Raw genomic sequence first — 15,053 nt, forward strand, 5'->3', positions numbered from 1 at the left:
CATTTGCCTGCGGGTGTGCGACCGATGTGAAGTTCTGACTAATTCCCATACTTTGGCACCATTCTTGGAACTTGATGTCTTCGAACTGTTTGCCATTGTCGGAGATCAGTACCCGAGGTAGCCCGAAGCGACATACGATGTTCTTCCAAAAGAAGTTTTGTATGTTTCGGGCTGTAACTATTGCCAGGGGTTCGGCTTCTATCCATTTTGTGAAATAATCTACTGCCACCACTAGGAATTTTCTCCCGCCTATCGCTGGTGGGAATGGCCCTAGGAGGTCGATGCCCCATTGGGCGAAGGGCCATGGACTGGTGAGGTATTTGAGGTCGGCAGTGGGCTGATGGTGGATGCTGGCGTGCTTCTGACACTTGCCGCATTTTCTGACGAGCTCGATTGCCTCTGCCTTCATCGTTGGCCAGTAGTATCCTTGTCGAAGTGCCTTTTGGGCGAGGGCTCTGCCCCCCAGGTGTCCGCCACACAAGCCTTCGTGGATGTCGCAGAGTACCAGCTCGGCTTCGGCTGGGCGCAAGCATCGCAGATAGGGGAGCGTGTAGGATCGTCGGTACAACCGTTCGTCTATCATGACGTATTTGGCTGCCTGGCGCTGCACCCTCTTGGCTGTGTTGCGGTCCGCGGGGAGTGTTCCGTCTAACAGGAAGCTCGCGAGTGGGTCGATCCAGCTCGGCTCTGCTTCGGTGACGGGAGCGACCTCTTCTGCCCCACTGAGAATGCTGGGCTGAGGCAAGTCTTCTATGTACACGGTTCTCCTGGCGTTGTGGCTCGTGCTAGCCAGTCGGGACAGGGCGTCGGCCTCAGCATTCTCTGACCTCGGGATTTGCTTGATGAAGTGTGATTGGAAGTTGAGCAGAGCTTCCTTTACTTTTGCCAAGTACGCAATCATAGTGAGTTCGCGTGCTTCGTACTCGCCTGTAACTTGGTTGACCACGAGCTGGGAATCACTATAGATAACCACGTGCTTTGCTCCGACCTTGCGTGCTAGGTTTAGCCCGGCTATCAGTGCCTCGTATTCTACCTCGTTGTTGGATGCCGCGAACTCAAAGCGTAGTGCGTATTCCAGTTTTGTTCCGCCCGGGCCGCGTAGCACTATTCCAGCCCCGCTGCCTTGTTGGTTCGAGGAGCCATCTACGTGAAGGATCCAGGGCTCCTCCTCCCAGTTCGCGCTTGGTCTAACCAGAAGGGATGCCATACTGGCTGCTACTTCGTGGGGTTCGGACTCGTTTGGCTCGGGAGCTCCGAGTTCGCCCGAGCTGGGGATCTCGGGCTCTACCGGCTCAGGGGCTTCGAGGCTAAACGTGCATTCTGCGATAAAATCTGCCAAGGCTTGGGCCTTGATGGCAGTTCTTGGCTTGTACTGGAGATCGTACTCGCTGAGCTCGATGGACCACTTCGTCAGCCGGCCGGAAACCTCGGGTTTGAGTAAGACTTGCCTCAGAGGTTTGCTGGTCAGGACGATGACGGTGTGGGCCTGGAAGTACGGGCGGAGTTTCCGTGCTGCTATCACCAGAGCATACGCTAGCTTTTCTATCTGCGGGTACCTTGTCTCTGCTCCCTGCAAGATTTTACTAACATAATATATGGGTCGTTGGACCCGATCTGCCTTCTTTACTAGTACCGAACTGACCACCTCGTCGCTGGCCGAGAGGTATAGCTCCAAGACTTCGCCTTCCTCAGGCCGAGCTAAGGTTGGTACTTTGGCGAGGTAGCCTTTTAGCTCGTCAAACGCGAGCTGACAGTCTTGGGTCCACTCGAACCCTTGGCCTTTGATCGCTTTGAAGAAGGGTAGGCAGCGGTCTGCCGATTTGGACATGAAGCGGCTCAGGGCGGCTATGCGGCCGTTCAGCCTTTGGACTTCTTTTATTTTCCGGGGTGGTCTCATATCTAGGATGGCTTGTATTTTGTCTGGGTTGGCCTCGATGCCACGTCGATTGACAACGTAGCCCAGGAACTTGCCCGAGGTGACGCCGAAGACGCATTTGTTGGGGTTTAATTTCATGTTATACCGACGCAGGATTTGGAAGACAGAATATAAGTCTTGTATTAATTCTTGTGAAAACTGTGTTTTGACGACCATGTCGTCTACATAGCACTCTATCTTTGTGCCGATCAGGGGCCGAAACAGCTTATTTACAAGTCTTTGGAAGGTCGCCCCAGCGTTTTTTAACCCGAAGGGCATGACCTTGTAACAGTATATACCGAATTCGGTTATGAAGCTGGTTTTTTCCTCGTCGGACTGGTCCATCCGGATTTGGTTGTAGCCTGAGTAGGCATCCAGGAAACTTAGCAATTCGTGTCCCGAGGTCGCGTCCACTAGACGGTCGATCCTAGGAAGGGGGAAGCAATCTTTCGGGCAAGCTCGGTTCAGGTCGGTGTAGTCGACGCACATGCGCCACTTGCCGTTCGCCTTTTTCACCAGCACAGGGTTGGCCACCCAGCTCGGGTAATGGACTTCCCTTATGAAGTCTGCCGCGAGGAGCTTTTCGACTTCCTCGTCGACCGCTTTACAGCGCTCCGGGGCTAAGTTCCGTTTCTTCTGTCTAACGGGTCTGACAGTTTGGCCCGTAGGGGTTCCTTGACAGAAGCACCAATCCGGAGTGTGCGAGATGGGTCCGTAGGTGAGGTCGGGATCGCGACTGTCTCTTCTGTCGGCGAGGCTCATTCTTCGCCTTGCTCCGTAGGCCGCTCCAGGTCGAGGTCGCCGACCGGCTTGGACTTGCCCTTTAGGGCGGCGACGTAGCACTTGCGGGACTCGAGCTGGTCGCCCCGCACTACCCCCACACCGAAGTCCGTAGGGAACTTCATTGCCAAATAATAGGTAGAGACCACCGCCCGCAGGATATGCGTGATTGGCCGTCCTATTATGGCGTTGTATGGGGAGGGGGTCGCGACCACCAGAAAATCGTGGCTGAGTCTGACCGCACAAGGCCATGTGCCGACTTCCACGGACACCGTTATCTTCCCAAGGGGCCTGACTTCCTCCCCGCTGAAGCCCACCAGGGGAGTGCTCTCAGGTTTTAGTTCGCTCCTTGGCAGCTGTAGCTGATCAAATGCCGACTTGAATAGGATGTCCGCCGAGCTGCCTGAATCTACGAGTACGCGCCTAACTTCGAAGTCGCTGATCCTGAGTTTAATGACGAGTGCGTCGTCGTGAGGGTAGCGAACTCCCCGCGCGTCGTCTTCTGTGAAAAGGATTGGCTCTTCGGTCTTCGGCCTCTTCGGGGGGTTCCGCTCCTCGAGGACCGCTTCGCGAACTGAGGTCTGAGCTGCCGCTGATGTGCACCCCGCCACCACTGAACCTCCCACAATTACGTGGATGGTTCCCCGCACTGGCCTTTCTGCCGGAGGCTATCGCTGCATCGGTTCGGCAGGCCTGCTGCTAGTCTCCGGGGCGTCTTTTAAGTGCTCGCCCGGCTGATCTGCTTTATTGCTATTATTGTTGTGCTGTACAAAGTTCCTTAAGTATCCGCGACGGATGAGCCCCTCTATCTCGTCTCGGAGGTTATTCCACTGCTCGGTACTGTGACCGTAGTCCCTATGGAAACTACAATACAAGTTCTTGTTTCTTTCGTTCGGATTTCCCTTTAGGCGAGGTGGCCATTTCACGAAGGGGGCGTCCTTGATCATCATTAGGATCTCGGTCCGCCTTGTGTTCAGTGGCGTGTAATCCGTCCGAGCTGGCGGGGAGCTCGGAACGACTGGTTCGGTTTCGGGTCCCGGGCCGTGTTTTTCCGGTCGGCCGAGCTAGAGGGCTCGCCATCCCTCTTTCTTTTCTCGTTTCCGACCTCGGTTCTTTGGTTGATTTCCTCCTCCGTCCTCATGAACTTGTCCGCGAGCTTGAGGAACTCGGCCACGGTCGCGGGCTGGTTAGCTACCATGTGCCACTTGAGTTCCTTGTGCGTCACCCCTCTTTTTGCTGCGGCGAGCTGTACCGCGGGGTCTAACCGAGGTATCTGTAAGCATGCCTCGTTGAATCGTTTGATGTAGCCCCGTATGGGTTCTCCTTCCCTTTGAACTACTCCGAAGATGCTTTCCTCTGCTCTGGGGCACCGTTTGCTGGTAACAAAGTGTGCAGTGAAGACCTGCACGAACTGAGCCCAACACTTTATCGATCTGGGGGCTAGGTTCCTGTACTAAGTGCGGGCTACCCCCTTGAGGGTGGTGGTGAAGGCCACACACATGCATGATTCACTGGCCCTGGCGAGGTGCATTTGGGACTGGAAAGCGTCCACGTGATCGTTGGGGTCGAAGGATCCGTCGTACTTGTCTAGGGGCGGGAGCTTGAAATCTCTAGGCAAGGGGACTGCTAGGAGTTCTGAGGCGAGGGGGGAAGGAACTGAGAGAATCGGGGCGATTCCTACCTCGTCCGAGCTCGTCTCGCCTTTGCCTCTGAGCTCGGATAGGATGCGGGTGGCGGTTCGTCGACTTCGACGGCGTCTTCGCTGCTGAGTGGGCCTTGTGTTGGCGCTGCTGGCCTCCGTGTTGCCGAGCTCGATGGGCTCGGAATTCTGGTAGTCCGCTGCTGCCAATGCGCCGAATCGGTTTTCCACCAGCGGGGACTCCGGTTTTGAGACCCGAGGTGCTGACCTCGCGGGCGAGGTTCCTGATCCGCCTGCGAGCCGCGAGGCGGGGATGACTTTTCTTTCTCTCCGGCCTGGGGACGAGGCCTGGCTGTTTGGGGGATTCTAGGGCCTGGAGGCCTTTCCTTGGTGAAGGCGCCCATCCTGCGGAGAGGCCTTTACTGGCTTCGGGGCAGGGTGGCGAGGTGGAAGCGGTGGTTGGTTTGGTGTTAGTTGGGGAAACTGCTGCTGATAGTGGTATTGGGAGAGGTTGTGCAACACTTGGTGTTGGTGAAGCTGGTGTTGCTGGAACTGCTGCATCTGGGCTTGCATTGCCCGCATGCATTGCATTAAGTCGTCCAACCGATTCTGGCTAGCTACCAGGGGGACGGCAGTCGGTTCTGTGAAGGTGGTCTCGATGAGAAGAGGGAAGGAGATGTTTGCGGAGGGCAGGCTTACAGGTGCTACTGCTTGTGGCGTAGTCAGATTGGGGATTCCATCCACCGTGAGGGGGATGGTGAACTGCCCTACACACACCACGGGAACTTGGAGCTGTTCCCCGATGGGGTTTGTCTCTGTGCCGCGTCCGGCGTTGCTGGATGAGGCCATAAGTAATGAGTTTTTCAGAGAAGAAGGAAAGGATATGAAAGTTTAGAGGGAGGCTTTTTGAAGCGTTCCCACAGACGGTGCCAATTGATGAAGCACAATCTGGCCGGTCTTAGCTGTTGACGATCTTGCCTCTGGAGTGAGTAACAGGAACCTGAAATGGGAGAAGAGAAGCTCCGGGGAGAACCCGGCGTAAGGGCTCCGAAGCTCAAGTTAGAATCCTTCAGAGGCAAGAATAACCAGATAGCGCGAGAGTTAGCATACCTCCTCCCTGCGGGGGGTAGAATCCTTTTATAACCACCTCGCGTACTCACTTCCAGGCCTCCGTCAGGTCGGGCATGATTACTTTTGAACTCCTGCCAGTTCGGGTGTCACTTCCTCTGGTCGGGCAGAACCGCCACTGTTCCTTCTGTCGGAGCCGTCTCTGCGGCTAGTGACGACGGTTGCAGGTGGCGGTGGCAGGAAGCCGTTTGAGATGCGGCTGTCAGGCGTCAGATCCCAAATCAGTCAGGTACGCCGCCCTTGGATGGGGACGTCCTTGGCATCGGGTACGTCTGGCGGGCCTGGTGTTTTGGAAGTGGTGTTGGAGTGGCGAGCGAGGTGTCTTGAGTTCGGTTTGGAATGCTTCGAGCTGTCATGGGTCAGCTCGGGTCAGCTTCGTGAGGCTTGGGGCCCAGTACAGTTCGCGCTCCTCGCAGGGAGCTCGGGTTCTCAGGAGGGAGCTCGCTCTTATCAGGGAGCTCGGGCTCCTAGGAGGGAGCTTGGACTTGGGAGGCTCAGGTTCTTTAGGGAGTTCGGGTCCTTTAGCTCGGGTTCTTTAGGGAGCTCGGGTTTTAGGGAGCTCAGGCTCCTGGTACCGAGCTAGGACTTAGGGAGCTCGGGTTTTTAGGGAGCTGGGACCTTTAACAGGGAGTTCGCTTTTAACAAGGAGCTCGGACTAAACACAGCGATCTGGAGTTGGGGTTCGGTAGTGAGTTTTGACTTGCTTCCGATGTTCGCTTTGGGTGCTCTACTGTCCCGAGCTGCTTGCCTTTGCCATGCGTCGGGCGAATGCGAGGTCGGGCCAAATTTCCCTTCATCAGGCATGTTCTCCAATTTAGAAGCCCTTTTTCTTTCCCAAACCCTCTAGAAACCTTTACACCATTCCTAGATATTTAAAATTTTTCAAAATCCACCAAAACATCCACAAATTTGCAAGATCCAACAAGTTTTTCAAGATAGTTAAAAATGAGTGAAAATAGTATGTTTTTTTTTATTTTTTTTACAATCTCACCAAATGCTTTTGTGTTTTTTTTTTTAGTTTGGATGCTTAGAAACATCTTTGTGTATGTTGGTATGCTATTCTTGTGCAAAAAATCCCACTTATTTTGCTTCTATAAGTATATCTTTGTGAATATTTGAAAAATATCCCAGAATATTAAAAAAATATGAAAGAAATGAAAATTTTAGGTTTTCTTGTGATCTACCTCTAAAAATTGATTATGTTGTAGATCTATAGATGACCTACCATGTCCATAGATCAATTGAAATTTCTTTTAAATAGTTGATTTTTTATTTTTTTATTTTTGGAATAATATATAATATATAGATAATTTCTTCAATTTTATGTGATCTAACCCTATAGGTTGAGTATGTTGTAGAGCTAATGCTGACATCAATATATTGAAATATCATGTGAAAAAAATTAATTTGTTTTTTTTTTATTTTTTATTTTTAGTTTAGAAATATTTATTTATTTCTCTAATTTTTTCTATGATTTAAATTCTAATAATAAATATTTACAGTAAATATATGGATGATCTATCATGTCCATAATTATTTGAATAAAAATAAATAATTATTTAGTTTTTAGAATGAAACATGCAAAATAAGTATTTCATCTATTATTTCCATAAATCCATTTAATTTTTTGTTAAATATTTACTTTTTAATTTTAATTTAATTTTTATAACAAAACATACAAAATAATTATTTAAATAAAAATAAATAATTATTTAGTTTTTAGAATAAAATTGCAAAATAATTATTAATTTTAGAATAAAAATAATAAATGTCCATGTAGCCATTCAAAAAAATATTTGTTTAATTTTTAGAATAAAACATGCAAAATAATTATTTGAATAAAAATAAATAATTATTTAAAAAATACAGAAAAATGTTTGGTTCAATAATTACAAATTTTACATAATTATTTGATTCAATAATTGTTAATTGTTTAATTGGATTAGATAACAGTTGGCAAAATGTTTAAAACAATTAAAAAGAAATTTTAGTATTATTTAAAAATGTTTAAAAATACAAAATAAAAGGCAATGATATATTTCACATGATAATCTATAATTTGAATGTGAATATAATTGTGGCCTAAAAAATATGATAATCCATGTGTTTTCATATGTATCTTAATTTTTCATCTCATCCATGTGTATCAAAGGTGTATCCCATTACTTCTCTTAAATTTACCTTTCCGATACGCATAGTGTTTCCGATACTTTGAACCATGGGTGCAAGTTGGGTTTATGGTCAACCTGGGCCTGAACCTAAAATTTGGGCTTAAGGCCCCAGCCCGGACCAAGCCCGAGGTCAAGCCTGATCTTCCCAACTCGAGCCTAACCTGCTCTGTAATTTGATGCACTCAGGTTGAGCTCGGGCTCAGGTTAGTCAATGAACCTAGAGCTATAAAGTAGGTCATGCTGGGTCGACACGAAACGGCTCGCGTGTAGCCTGTGCAAAGTGTGGGCTGTTCCGTGCCGACCTGCAGGCTTTGCCTCCCTCCCCTGTAATATGTTGGGGGTCAATCCAGCATGGCCCATGGTCCGAGGACGTACGGGCCCATGCTATGCAACAGGCTGGGTTGGCCCGTGGGTCGAGCCTTTGGTCAAGCCAGACCATGGACGGGCCAAAGCTATGGAAGGTTTATTTAAAAAAAAAAATCTTAATTTTTTTTCTTTATATGAATTTTGATGTACACAGGTGTTTATATATACAATAATGAAATAAAATAGTATAGTAAAATTGAAAATGATTGTTTATTTTATTAATATATTATATACTATATTATAATATATATTGATTGTGCTAGGCCGGGTCGTGCCGACATGCAAGCTACGAGCGACACGGCTTGTTCAGTCATGCCATGACATGCTGATGCATGGACCTGAAACTCCAGGCCTGGCATGACCTGCATGATCATGTCGTGCCCAACACAGTTCACATTTTGTCGTGTTGTGTCGTGCCATGCCGCCCGCTTGCTTTACAACTCTAAATGAACCCACCTTAAGCCTAGCCTGAAAAATTAATAAAAAACCCCAACTTCTTGGGCTCGTGCCCGGCCAGTGTAAAATTTTGGGCTGGGGCAATTCAAGCTTAGGTTGGGCCTGCCCAAGTTGCACCCCTAATCTCAGGCTTTGGGAACATCTCTCGTATTTGTGATGGGGAGGTGTTTCCAATTACACGGTTGGGATGGGCTGTAGGGAGCGTGTGTGGAGTGTTGATACGCATTCAATTGGATGTGTTGTGGTAGGGGTAATGTTTTCAAAATCAGATTGGACTGGGCGATCATACTGGAAAATTTAAGAATCGGTCACTTAACTTGTTCCGTTTCACCCCAAAACTGCTTTTTGGCAAAAAAAACCATTGATTTGGTCAACGAACCACTTACCCGGGTGATTGAACCGCCAACCCAGACAACGGTTTTTGGTCATTTTTTTTGTTAGAATAAGCCATCTGTTCAGACCGGACGGTCGGATAATTTGACCTGTGAACCGCTCCCAAAATGGTTCCTTCTTTGGTCTAGTTTTAAAAAACTTGGGTAGGGGTGTTAATGGACTGGTTTTGGATTGGACCCAATCCAAACCAAAATCAATTTGGATGGATTAGACGGACCAATAAGATATATTGAATTGGATCAGACTAGTCCAAACTTAATGGTCCAAAATATTCATTGGATTGGATTGGACCTAGGGATGGCAATTTTCCCCATTTCCCCGATCCTATGTGGCCTCGCCCCAAATGGGGGGATGGGGATGATTTTCCCCTATGGGGACAGGGATGGGGAAATTTTCATCCCCATTGGTGAGAATGCAGCAAGGATGGAGCAAGATCTCCCCGCTCCATGGGGACCCTAATCCCTGTTCCGTGGCATCCCCGCTAATATATATGTATATATTGTACACATACATCTCTCTGTATATATATGTACACATATGTCTATGTATTAATATTTTTAAATATATGATTGAATATGTTTAAATCTTTTTTAATAGGATTATAAATTTTAATTATTTTATTTTTAATTTTTTTAAATAAATTAAAACAAAATGGTTGATATTATAAAAAATCACGAGTGGGGATCCCCGTGGGGATGGGGATGTGATAACCTTGCCCCCATTGGAGGAGACAGGGATGGGGATGGAGATTTTTGTGGGTATAGAGAATTTATATTGCATTGAAACCAAACCCGATTCATCCATAATAAATTTATATTGAATTGGGTTAGATTGAACTCACTTAAAAGATAAAAATATAGGTATCAATGGACCAGGTTTGAGTTAGAATTAATCTGAATTTTGTATTGGACCTGGTCATTTTGTAATGGACTCATATTGAACTGGATGAGATAGTCCAATTGACACTCCTCTGCAGCGCTGATGTGAACTCACTCTGATTCGTATTGGAAAAGGTTTAAGATGATGAACAGTGGCAAAGTATTTTTGGGATAAAAGGTCGTGAGACCATGTCGGTCATTTAGTAAAGCACCCTATGGTTTAATGGATTCAGTAAAACTTACTAAAATTTATGTTTTATTAAAACACCCTTTGTGGTTTGCAATTAGGGCTGTTCACGGGTCGGGTTGGGTCAGTTTATTGAGATTTTTTCAACCGATCCGACCTGGTCGGGTTATCTAAAATTGAAACTAAAATTGACCCTGTGTTAAGCAAAATCGATCTGATCAGTTTGAGTCAAGTTGGGTTGGTTTGGGTCGGTTTCGGCTCTAAGTTCAACCATTCTTGAGAGTCAAATTGTATTAAAAATTGTGCTTGAGTTGAGGGGCTAAGGGGGGCAGACCAAGTTAGAATAGAAGTTATCAAGAAAATAGAAAGTCAAACTGTATTAGAGAAAGAATACTGAAATTTGTATATTTCAAGAAGCATTCTAATCTAAGTAAAAAATGACACTTAATTATAATTGTAATTGGTTGCCTATTTAGTGTAAAAGACCATAGAAACTAGGATCCTTTGATTCTTTTCTTTAAACTTTTCCAAAAAAATTTCTTGTCTAGTTGTCTTATAATACTTGCCATTAATGTCATTCCTAACTACAAGACTAGAAATTAAGTTAGGTTGTAAATAGGATAGAGACAACTTAGTTAAGTAGGAACCAAGTAGGTTGTAACTACTAACTACTAAGTCAGTTCGGTTCGGGTCAGTTTTGGTTTTCACACCATCGGTTTATAATTTTTTACAACCTGAAACCGACCGGTATTGAAGAAAACCCGGCTGACTCGGGTTGGTCAGTTTGATCGGGTTGGGTCTTCTTATGAACAGCCCTATTTGCAATTGATTTCTTAATCAGCCTAATTGAAGTGGAAAATGACATTTTTGACTTTAATGTCTATTGGAACTAAACTTGTTTACGAGTCGGGCTTTGGTTTAACTTTACACCATCTCAGTTCTAAGGCTCGCTTCTGATTGGACCCATTAGTATTTTGGCAAAAACCAAATTCAAGCCTAGCTCATAAATAGGTCTAGTTGGTATCAATTTAATCTTAAAAAAATATTAATGAAAATGTCATTCTTGTCCTTTCTAAAATATAGGCAATAAATCTTTTTGATCAATTTTAGGGAAAATTCCCAATTAGTACCCTATATTTTGCCTAGTGCCATTTTGACAAGACACAAATGCTGTTGAAGTGTCGTCTATTTTTTTTTTATCAACCATCGAGACATTGACAAAAAATGAACAATCACAAATTCTTGTCTCTTCTATTCAAGAAAGCTATTTGAAGAAGGAAAACATTGTTGCAAACTAATAACATGCACTATTTTCTCTCATTTTACATTGTATTGAAACCAAACATTGTGTGATAAATTTGAAAATCAAATATTGGTTTATTTTAAAAGCTTGACTAGCGAAAAGGGCCCGTGCTAAGCACTGGCAAATGGGAAGGGGCAAGGAAATAATTTTGAATAATTCTTTATTGAATAATTGGGAGATTAAAAATAAAGGAAAAAGTTGATATAATTTTCAATTTAAAATCGAACTTCAGCAATTTACACTAATTCTGTGCTACCTCATTCTTTGGGATAAATAACTCAATTTATTCGTACTTGTTAAAGAATGGATATAAGAGAGAGCCCTTTAAAGTTTAAAATACCAATAAAGTTGGAGATGGCTCAATAATAATACCATGCAACATTTTTTTTTTTACAATTAAAAAAACAAAAAGCATAGATGGTTATTAATTATCGGCTAATTGATGAGGATGACAAAACTTGTTGGTCTAATATGGTTTCAAGGGTCAACCCAGTGATACTTTTGGCAACATCAATTAGATCAACATTTACTGCAGCAAAAGCTTATAGGATTAGGTGGACCACAAAGTGGAAAGTGTTATTAAAAAAAGAACGTTAAGTTACCAAATTAATAGCCACTATGTAGCATACAACACCAACTATAGAAGGCTTTTAGACCAAATTACATAGAACCAGAGCTACCCGAAGATGAACCCAATAAACAACCTAACAAATATGCAATATCCATTTTAACTAGAGATGTAAAATAGGCCATGCCATGCTAGACCGTAGGTCGTGTCTCCCTTTTCTGGGATATTTTAGGGGTTGGTTTGACATGGCCCATGGCCCGAACTTGTGCGGGCCCATGATGTGCCATAGGCTGGGCTGGTCCATGATGTGCCATGTGCCTTGAGCCAGGCCGGGCCGTTGGCTGGGCCAAAGCCATGAAAGGCTTATTTAAAAAAATTGAAAAAAAGTTTAAAATTTTTATTTTATATGAATTTTGGTGTATACGATTGTTTGTACATACAATAATTAAATAAAATAGTATCATAAAATTGAAAACAATTATTTATTTTATTAATATATTATATACTATATATAATATATCATATAGTATATATATTATATATTATATATTATATATAAATATAGTATATAGTATATAGATAGATAGATAGATAGGCCCAGCACTGCCCACATGACCATGTCGGGCCTAGCACGGCCTGCACGCCTCGTGCCAAGCCGGTCCAAATTCGTGCTGATCCATGGGCGGCACAATCCGATTTACACCTCTAATTTTATCTGATTAGTAAATCATCTAAATAGTATTATACAATCTCCAAGAAATATTTTGACATATCAAGATATAGATATCATAAAAGAAACAATATGAAAAGTCTAGTCAGATAATTAAAATGAACCCTATGACATTCTTCATTGAGTTAAGCCTATGTAAATCAAACTTACGCATTCTTTTTTTTTGGGGGGTTTTGAATACCGTGCAATGCATGGAAACAATTTTGGGGTGGGGACTTCACTCCCCATCTCAGATCAAGTCATCCCAATTAACATTTTTTTATTATTTTGATTTTTTTGTTAATTTTAAATGACTTTACATTTAATTATAAAATTAACAATTGTTGTTGTATATATAAAATTTAAAAATAATTTTAGAACTTTAAAAAATTAAATTTAATCAAATTTAAACAATTGTAAATGGATTTAACATATTTAATGTACATTAATAATTAAATTTGATAGTTATAAATGATTATAAATTAAATATTAATAATTTATAATATTTAATAATAAATTAAATTTTATAAAGTTATCAATTATTATTTTATTTTTAAATGGACTTAAAAAATAATTCTAAAATTAATAATTGTTGTTTTACTAATAAAATTTAAAAATAATTATAAGGTAATTTTAGTTTGTTGAAATCTAATTTAAATAATTGACAATCTAAGATAATTCATTAATTAACTTATGGGATTTACTTATTAATCTAACTTTATTAAATTTGTTATAAATTAGTACAATACCTAAGTTAAGAAAATCTCTAATTTAATTAATTTACGTTAACTCGTTAGTTGGTTGACCATGCAAGTTAAGTGAAGTTGTTTTAAACGAAATCTAATTTAAGTTATTGGGTTGTGGGTTTTTGGGCTAACCCTCGTCATTAAATTAAGATCATTAAATTTTAGGCCCAACAAACAAATTTGAGTCATTGGGTTGAGCCTCATCATTAAATTATTGGGCCCAACAAACAAATGGAAGTTATTGGGTCCAGGTTGACCCTCATCAATCGTCATAAGCTTTAAACTATATATATATATATATATGTATATATATATATATATATGTGTGTGTGATGTAGGGTAATTTAGCATGACTTAGTAAGTAGAGGTTTAGTGGACGCGATATGTTCGAAGGATGACAATTCAGTGAAAAGAGTTTAATCAACAAAAGTTAGAGCTAGGGTATTCAGTCACCTCGGCGTAAAGGCATCTCGGCACCAAATCTAGTTTGGGGCTCAAGACCCAGAATGACATGTCATTAACTCCAGAAGTTGCCCAATGAACTTCGAACCTCACGGAATCATGCCGCATAATGGCAAGCATTATCCTCTCCCCGCCCAGATCAAGCGGAGACAATAGACCTCCTTAACTGATATGTTACTCCCCGACTAAAACGGAAACGGATCTCATCTACTCAGGCTAAAGATCTCAGGACCGTTTCGTAAGACCCACGACAGCTCATCTATATAAGGGTAACAACCCCTCCAAAGCCCAGGTATGCGTGATTGTTTACATTCAAACTTTTTAGCATCCAACGCTTTAGCTCGCAGCCACAGCACATTACTAACTTAAGCATCGGAGCGACCTCACAAGGTCTTCCACCCTGGGTTCTCTGATCTATTTTCTTGCAATTCGAACCAGCTCACTATGCCACTAGCTTCCAAGTCATCTTCCAACTAGGAGTAGTCAGATCGCACATCATCAATTGGCACTATCTGTGGGAACGATTGAAAGGTCATCCCAATTCTACTTATAGTCTCAGATTCAGTTTCAACCTCAATGGCATCACCCAGCCACAACGAAAAAAGCAACATGAACGTCATTGAGGGGAAAGAGCAGCAAGCATTTGTTCCCTAAGGATCCTCGGCGACTATCGATCAATTCACCATCCCTCTGACCACCTCCGGGGTCCTGTCGCTGTCCGTGCTGTACACTACCTAACAGGCGAGTGTACCGCTCCCCCAGGTGAGCACCACATTCTCGAAGCCTTCTGTGATTCCCCCGGGGGTCGAGCACTCCCAGTTCAACAATCTCGTCCAGAGTGTTCGAACGATGTAGATCCAAACACAACAGATCCACTAGTTTCAACAATATTATTTTTACCAACAATATCAGTAGCAGTTCCCACCTCTGCAACCAAGCCAGCCGATAAACCATCGTCAAGGTCAACTCCAGAACCAGAGTCAACACCGAGCCCACCAGAACGTCCGCCAGTCCCCCCCCCCCCCACAACAGGTGACTGGAATACCCCCTGCTTCCCAAAGAGAAAGCCGAACCCAGCCAGCCTGAGAGGCTCAATTAGAAAAATCCACATATGGATCATTAGCCCGGGGCCCGAGGTGCCAGCTTGAGAAGAGACCCCTCGGTCCCCCGCGATAGCTAGCGCCGAACGTGTGACGAAGAAGAGGCGGTGAGGAAAACCCCTGAACCACCTCGCCCTACCATTCAGAGTAAGATCGAAGTACCTGACAATACTAAGACTGGCAGCACAAATGTTGCACACCAAAGAAGCAGCAACGACGACGCCATAAGACTCGCCATTTCATCAGCAAAGA

This window comes from Nelumbo nucifera, chromosome 2 (genome assembly GCF_055504915.1).
Source record: "Nelumbo nucifera cultivar China Antique chromosome 2, China Antique-T2T, whole genome shotgun sequence".
NCBI classification, from domain to species: Eukaryota; Viridiplantae; Streptophyta; class Magnoliopsida; order Proteales; family Nelumbonaceae; genus Nelumbo; species Nelumbo nucifera.